Source organism: Felis catus, chromosome B1, assembly GCF_018350175.1.
Source record: "Felis catus isolate Fca126 chromosome B1, F.catus_Fca126_mat1.0, whole genome shotgun sequence".
In the NCBI taxonomy this organism is placed as follows: Eukaryota; Metazoa; Chordata; class Mammalia; order Carnivora; family Felidae; genus Felis; species Felis catus.
Genome location: NC_058371.1, coordinates 69,885,005 through 69,892,330, shown reverse-complemented (window position 1 = coordinate 69,892,330; position 7,326 = coordinate 69,885,005). Strand labels below are relative to the sequence as shown.

The 7,326-nt window shown below is 41.1% G+C and overlaps 1 pseudogene; it reads left to right on the top strand.

Annotated features, from left to right (window-relative positions):
- Positions 1–1,443: 1,443 nt before the first annotated feature.
- Positions 1,444–3,669, top strand: LOC105260500 (annotated as a pseudogene).
- The last annotated feature ends 3,657 nt before the right edge of the window (positions 3,670–7,326 follow it).

The following is a 7,326-nucleotide window of genomic DNA, read 5'->3' as shown; positions in this document are numbered from 1 at the left end:
TGGCCATCTGAAAGACATTATACAACGGAATATCCAAAATTATTAAAAGTGTAAAATAAGGAACATAAAACAAGACAAAAAAAATACAAGAAAAGATAACTTAGAGAAAGAACAAAAAACTAATTTCCAAAATTAAAAAGGAAAGTGAGGGGCACCTGGGTGGCTCAGTTGATTAAGGATCCAACTTTGACTCAGGTCATGATCTCATGGTTCATGAGTTCAAACCCCATGTTGGGCTCCATGCTGACAGCTCAGAACCTGAAGCCTGTTTGTATTCTCTCTCTCTCTCTCTCTCTCTCTCTCTCTCTCTCTCTCTCAAATAAATAAATAAATAAATAAACTTAAAAATAAAAATAAAAAAAGTAAGCGAGAAATGAATAAAAAAGAAAATTGTGATTGTCTAATAGCATATTTCTGGTAAACACAGAATTAATAAATTCCAAGAAAGAATTGAGTAAGTTACATGCCCCAGAGACAAACGCATAGCTATGAAAATGAGATTTAGAGACTTGAAAGATAAATTAAGAAGGTACTCATATCACTGCAGTCAATCAAGGAAGCAGAACCAATATGAGTTCTATGGAATAAGAAATTTGTTACAATAACTGGACCTTAGACAATTGGGAGAGGAGGCCAAAAACATAATATAAAGTCAGATGACCAAAGAAAAGTCACTATTAAGTGACCTCAAAGAGGAGCTGGTGAAGAAGTGTATGAAAGGCTATTGACTTTGAATCTGGTGGAGGGCTGAAATTGCCATCAGTCAATAGGACGGTAGTTGATGAGAATAACTGGACACAGAGTGGGGGAAAGCAAGGACAAACAGTACCCAAATAGTAATATGTTCAAAGACAATCTGGAACTCAGACAGACTAACTGGAATTCAAGATGAAAAACTATCTGAAAACAAACCAAAACAGTTTTCTTTGCATCTAACCTCAAAGATACAGGTGACGTGTACAAGAAATAAGCACCTTTTGCCAAGTACTTAGCCCTGATAAAGGAGGAGATATGATTAAAAACTGGAGAATCCAAGGGACTGAATATTGTTCCACACCAATGAAATGAGCCAACAAGTCAGCAATAATATGAAGGCGCTCCAGTGGTGCCTGGGACCAGATACAGATCTGGGACTTCACTTCCGCTTTCCAAATTTCATGCAAATTTTTCTTGCAACCAAGGCTAACCTGGAACCATAGAAATGAAAGAATTCTGGGAATGATAGTTCCAGCTTAGCTACATTGACCAAGTATGAATTCACCACCGTCCTCTTCTTTACAAATTGGCATCCATGCATCACTCTTTAGAACACATGTAATTATCAAACAAATACACTATTGTGCTTCCATCTATGCAATAATCCATTTAAAACTGAAAACAGGAGGCCCTTCTGCCATGTGGCAGCCCTGGCAGCCTCTGGCCTGGGGCACCCCGACCCTGCCCAACAGCCTGGCGCTCAACATGCACCCGGTCAAGAGCCACCGCCTGCAGGATGGCATAGTAAATCCAACAATACGAAAAGATTTGAAAATGGTACCGAAATTCTGTTGTCCAATTGAAGGATGTCCCAGACTCCCTGACAGACCGTTTTCTCAACTTTCTCTCGTAAAACAGCACTTTATGGAAATGCGCGCCGAAAAGAAGCATAAGTGTAGTAAGTGCAGCAACTGCTAAGGCACCAAGCGGGACTTGAGAAGGCACCCAAGGATTGTGGCAAGACCTTCCAGTGAACATGCGGCTGTCCCTATGCCAGCAGGACCGCCTTATAGTCCCCTATCTACCAAACTGGCCACGAGATCCCTGCAGAGCACAGGGAGCCACCTAGTAAGAAAAGGAAAATGGAAAACTGCCTGCACAGCCAGAAGCTGTCCAATAAGACCACTGAGTCATTGAGCAGTCAGCCAGCTCCAAGACCAGACACTCAAGAACTAGAAACTTCTTCTTTTGGAGATCTTGCAACCCTAATGCTGGAAAGCAGACTCTTACAGCACCTCCAAGATACCCTCAGAAGTTGCTTTTACCCAAGCCCAGAGTGGCTCTGGTTAAACTTCCTGTTCTGCAGTTTTCTCCCACACCTGTCTTTGTGCCTATAGCCAACTCCTCGGCCCAGCCCGTAGTGTTGGGCGTGGATCATCAGGGTTCCGCCCCGGCACTGTGCACATACTGCCCTTGTGGGTCGGAACCCCGATCGTCAGCCTAGATTCCGAGGCTGGCTGTCTCAAGGAGAGTCTCCCTCTTTCAAAAATTGTGAATCCTGTTGCTCTGGAGCCAATTAGTACAGGTGTTCAGGTGAACTTGGGTAAGAGCCTGTCTAATCCTTTACAAGAACTAGGAAACACATGTCAGAAGAATAGCATTTCTTCAGTCAACGTACAGACGGACCTGTCTTATGCCACACAACACTTCATACCTTCCGCACAGTAGGCCGGCCCCGATTCCTCCGGATCGTCCTATTTTCAAACGGATTTGATGTTTGGTTCTCAAGTCTCCCTTCCCATTAGTGTTCACACTCAGACATTCTTATCAGTTCTAAGGTAACCTCTTCCACAGCTGCTCAGACTGATACGTTCACAGATGCCTGTTACCAGTCAGGTGGGATCTCCAGAGAAACTCAGACCAGTGCGATGCAGTGTCGGACAGATGGCCGAGTCCAGATGGACCAAGCTGTAATGTGTGGAGACATTTTTGAGAGCGTCCATGCATCCTACGGTGTTTCCACAGCCAATATCATAAGCAGCAGCCTAGTAGCAGGGACTGTCACTCATGGTTTGTTACCTCAGAACCACCCTAAGACTTTAAATCAAGATACTGAGAAATCTGCACCAATTATAAACCTCAGCGCACAGCACAGTACGCTTCTTTCACAGAACATGACAGATAATCAGACCCAGACTATAGATTTATTAAGGATTTAGAAAACATTTTGTCAAGTAACTTGCCTGGTCAGACACCGGACAATCGTAGTCTTTTGTCTGACACGAATACTGGACAAGACACTCAGCTCCCATCTGGCCCAGCCCAGAATCCTGCAATTGATTTTGATATTGAGGAGTTCTTTTCCGCCTCATATATCCAAACTCAAACTGAAGAGAGTGAGCTTAACACCATGACCCCTGAGCCAGTCTTGGAATTGCTGGGCATAGAGACCCAAACTGACGTCTTCCTTGCAGACACCTCTGCCTAGTCCTATAGCTGTAGGGGAAATTCGAGCTTCTTAGGCCTTGAAATGTTTGACATACAAACAAAGACAGACCTAAACTTCTTTTTTAGACAGTAGCCCCATCTGCCTCTGGGAAGTATTCTGAAACACTCCCGCTTTTCCGTGAGTACGGATTTGTCTGACACAGAGACCCAAACGGAAGGAATCTCCACTGCTAAAAGCATACCTGCTGTAGAGAGTAAAGTTCAATTGAACAGCACAGAAACACAGACCATGAATTCTGGCTTTGAGACCCTTTGAGACTCAAACCACAATGGGCAACTTTCTTCTGGCCGATTTGGCCTGGAACACGATGGAATCTCGGTTCAGCTCTCTAGAAACCGCAGAACTACACACGGTCTCCAAGTTCCAAACGTGAAGTCCGTGCATGGGTCGGCCTTTACAGTTTCCTTTCGGGTTCAGCGAATGGAGGGTAGGACAACAGTGTTAACGCCACTGAACGTAGTTAACTGATGCGTTTACTTCGGTCCTTGGAGGTTCTGTGCCTTTCTTACTTGTAAACAAAATTCGTGTATAAAGTGAGTGTATTATAAAGTATAAGATGTTTTTCTAAAAATGATTGTTTCGGGGCGCCTGGGTGGCTCAGTAGGTTAAGCGTCCGACTTCAGCTCAGGTCACGATCTCGCCGTCCGTGAGTTCGAGCCCCGCGTCGGGCTCTGGGCTGACGGCTCAGAGCCTGGAGCCTGCTTGGGATTGTGTGTCTCCCTCTCTCTCTGCCCCTCCCTCATTCATGCTCTGTCTCTCTCAGTCTCAAAAATAAATAAACGTTAAAAAAATGTATAAAAATGATTGTTTCTGTGTTGCCTCCGTTTGCTCTCTCACAGTCTTCCCATCTTAAAAAAAAAAAAAAAAGTGTATCTCACACCTTTAAAACCCATCTGGCAATTAGCTGAAGCCAAGCTTAGCAGGTAGTACGGTGCCGACTTTTCAAATCTGCAAAACATTTCAGTTGAAATGTGACTCGCTTGACTTAAATTGCACCTAAAATATTTGACGGTGCTGGAGAGAAATTCCTGTTTCCTGATAGTAAATCTAAAGAACTCAGATGCCACGCAGCAGATTCAAGCACGAGTGCTTAGACTGCGGCTGCCTGCAGCTTCATCTGCTTTGACATCACCCTTTTTTTCTGACTTGGGGACAAAGGGAAACTACAGCCAGCTTTAGCTTTTGAGACCATCTTCATGTAATCAATGCTACTCTTCCTCCACCCAAACTAGGAGTGGTCCCAACGTAAATGTACAGTACTTTCCTTACAAGACGTGTTTCTGTACAATTACTGCTTCAAGAAGTAGCAGCGAGCACCCAGTGTAAACAGCGATCCTTCCGGTCTAAGCGACCGTCTGTCATCCAAACCGCGGAAACGCTGCTTTGTGGAATCATGCCCAGTTAGCTCATACTGGAATGTGCCCTCTGAACACCCCTGCTGCTTTCCCCAGTAGTGGGGGTGGGGGTGGGGTGCTCCAGAGCTGCTTCTCAAAGTGGGCCCACGGGCTGGATCTGAGTTTTGTCTAAATGTTAAGGAAAAGAATAATGGAAAGAGAAAAGGACATCCCCCCCCCTTAATTTCCATACTTTGTGTAAGCTTGAATAGGGCAAGAGTGCAATCAATTATTCTCAAGTGAATCTTCATCCACCTCTCATGTTTCCTGGAATAAGGAAAGACTTTGGCCCAGCAAGGGTAGCATTTGTGCCTTGAGGATAACAAGTCTAGAACAGATCCACCTGAACTATGGTATTCTGCATTTTGTGGCTTTATTTAGATAGCAATACCAGTCTTCAAGGAAGATGAATACCAGCTACTTCAGTAATCAAGAACATCCACGTTTTTATTTTTTTTTTTATTTTTATTTTTTTTTTAATTTTTTTTTTCAACGTTTATTTATTTTTGAGACAGAGAGAGGCAGAGCATGAACGGGGGAGGGCCAGAGAGAGGGAGACACAGAATCGGAAACAGGCTCCAGGCTCTGAGCCATCAGCCCAGAGTCCGATGCGGGGCTCGAACTCAGGGACCGCGAGATCGTGACCTGGCTGAAGTCGGACGCTTAACCGACTGCGCCACCCAGGCGCCCCAAGAACATCCACGTTTTTAGATGGGAGCATGGTCACACATGCTCTGGAGGTTTTCTGTGTTTAGGAAATCAGGAATTCTTGATTGTTGGCCAACTTTCAGCAAAGGAAAAACCGGTGCAGCCAATAAGTTTTCTAACTTTATTAAAAAAAAAAAGTTCCTTCTGTGGCACAGGCTTTGCTGCTGAAAACTAAATCCTCAAAATCAAATCTAAGGAGTGGACTAATAACTCATTCAATGGATGATGTTTGTATTAATTCTTATCCCATAGAACAGTTGGTAGTGAATCAATAACCTATCCAGGACAGATGAACCTAACCTGATAGATAAAAGTTTGCTATGGTCACAGTGGCCTATGAACATGGGTTTCAACACAGACATAAAGCCTTAACTTAGAATTTTATTATGTTTTAGAATTGTCACTGCCTTAATGTTCAAACATTTATTTAAGTTCTAGTCAGGGAGAAATGCGTGTTCGTTTACGGCTTTTTGCAAATATATATGCAGTGATCTTTGGCTTTACAAAAAAATTTTTTTGTCTCTGTTAAAATATTTGTTAATCCAGCCAGTAGAGTTACAGAAAAATGGAGCATGTTGTAATTCTTCATGTAAAGTAAGAACTGTTTCCCTCCCAAACCTTAGCTGTATGAAATGTCCTATGATTATTGGTAAAAACTAAAATTCTGTGATTAAAGAGAAGTGAGAATGAAAAAAAAAACTTAAAACAGTCAACTTTCACCATACAATAATACACAGTCACTTTATCCATCCTTGGGCGATTTTTATTCATTTTCTAGCTGAGTCTGAGTCCTTCTTTGATATCCTTTAATGTAACTCTGATAAATTATATACACACACATATAACGCACACATATTCTTTTAAAAATAATTAAGGAGTATTCATAAAGCATGTAATTTTTATTTTTGTGACTAATCATGTGATGGTAGCAGATATTTAAACCTTCTTCTTCCCTTAATAATTCCATATTCTTTTAGCTATCAGTAAGCACCTCTGCTTGTTATGGTTCCTTGCCTGATGGGGTGACCCCAAACTTCATTCATGAAATGTCTAGGTCATTAATGGGCTGCTTAGATTGAGTTGTTGTACTTCATTAGCATTTTTTATCACAGGAACATGAGATAGTGTAAGGAAACTTAATTGTCTCAAGTGTGGTCTGAACCTGGTAACTCACTTCCAACGAATAGTATGGAAGGGAGAGTAATAGTATCTTTGTAGTAGTGAACCCAGGCAGACACCCCCTTAACCAAATGATTAAGGATAATGTCACTAAAGAGAAGTCAAGTTGAAATCAGTAGCTCTCTGATATGATGAGATGAGGAAATCATTTTACTATATGGTACTCTTCCTCCAAATCCATAACTCCAGGATAATCATGAGAAAATACCAGAAAGTCTTAACACCAGTAGAACAATGAAATGTTTATAACTGTATATGTCATATATAATGCATATGTATGCAATGTATATATATAATGTATATGTGTGTACATACATGCATGAGAATAAGAACACAAAATGAGAATAATTTTTGCCTATGGGATAATGGGAAAGAAATGGGAACAGAGAGGATACTAAAGCTATATCTAGAATGTAATGGGTGTGTGTGTTTAATAATATAAAAAATGATAAAACATTAAGATTTTCAAAGATAAATTTAAAAAATACTTATTTTATAGTTTTTGAATATTTAGAATGCTTCACAATAAAAATATAATGGAAAAAAACTTAAGGATAAAGCTGAATCAGTTTTGCCATTCAAATTAGAAAAAAATTTGTTGGTCTTACTTGGTTTCAATTTTTAATATTATTTAAACTTACACACTGAATATATTTGGAGGAGAATTAAGACTTTGTTATAAAGCACAAAATACTTGTTATTAAATGCCTATCAGAGTTTATGTCTTATATTCATTGTAGCAATTCTCCTCCAGAGGAAAGACTAGAATTATTCTGATCTAAGGACATGATTGGTCCCTCACTTTAAATAGATGCTGTGATGTGATGCATAACAATGTAT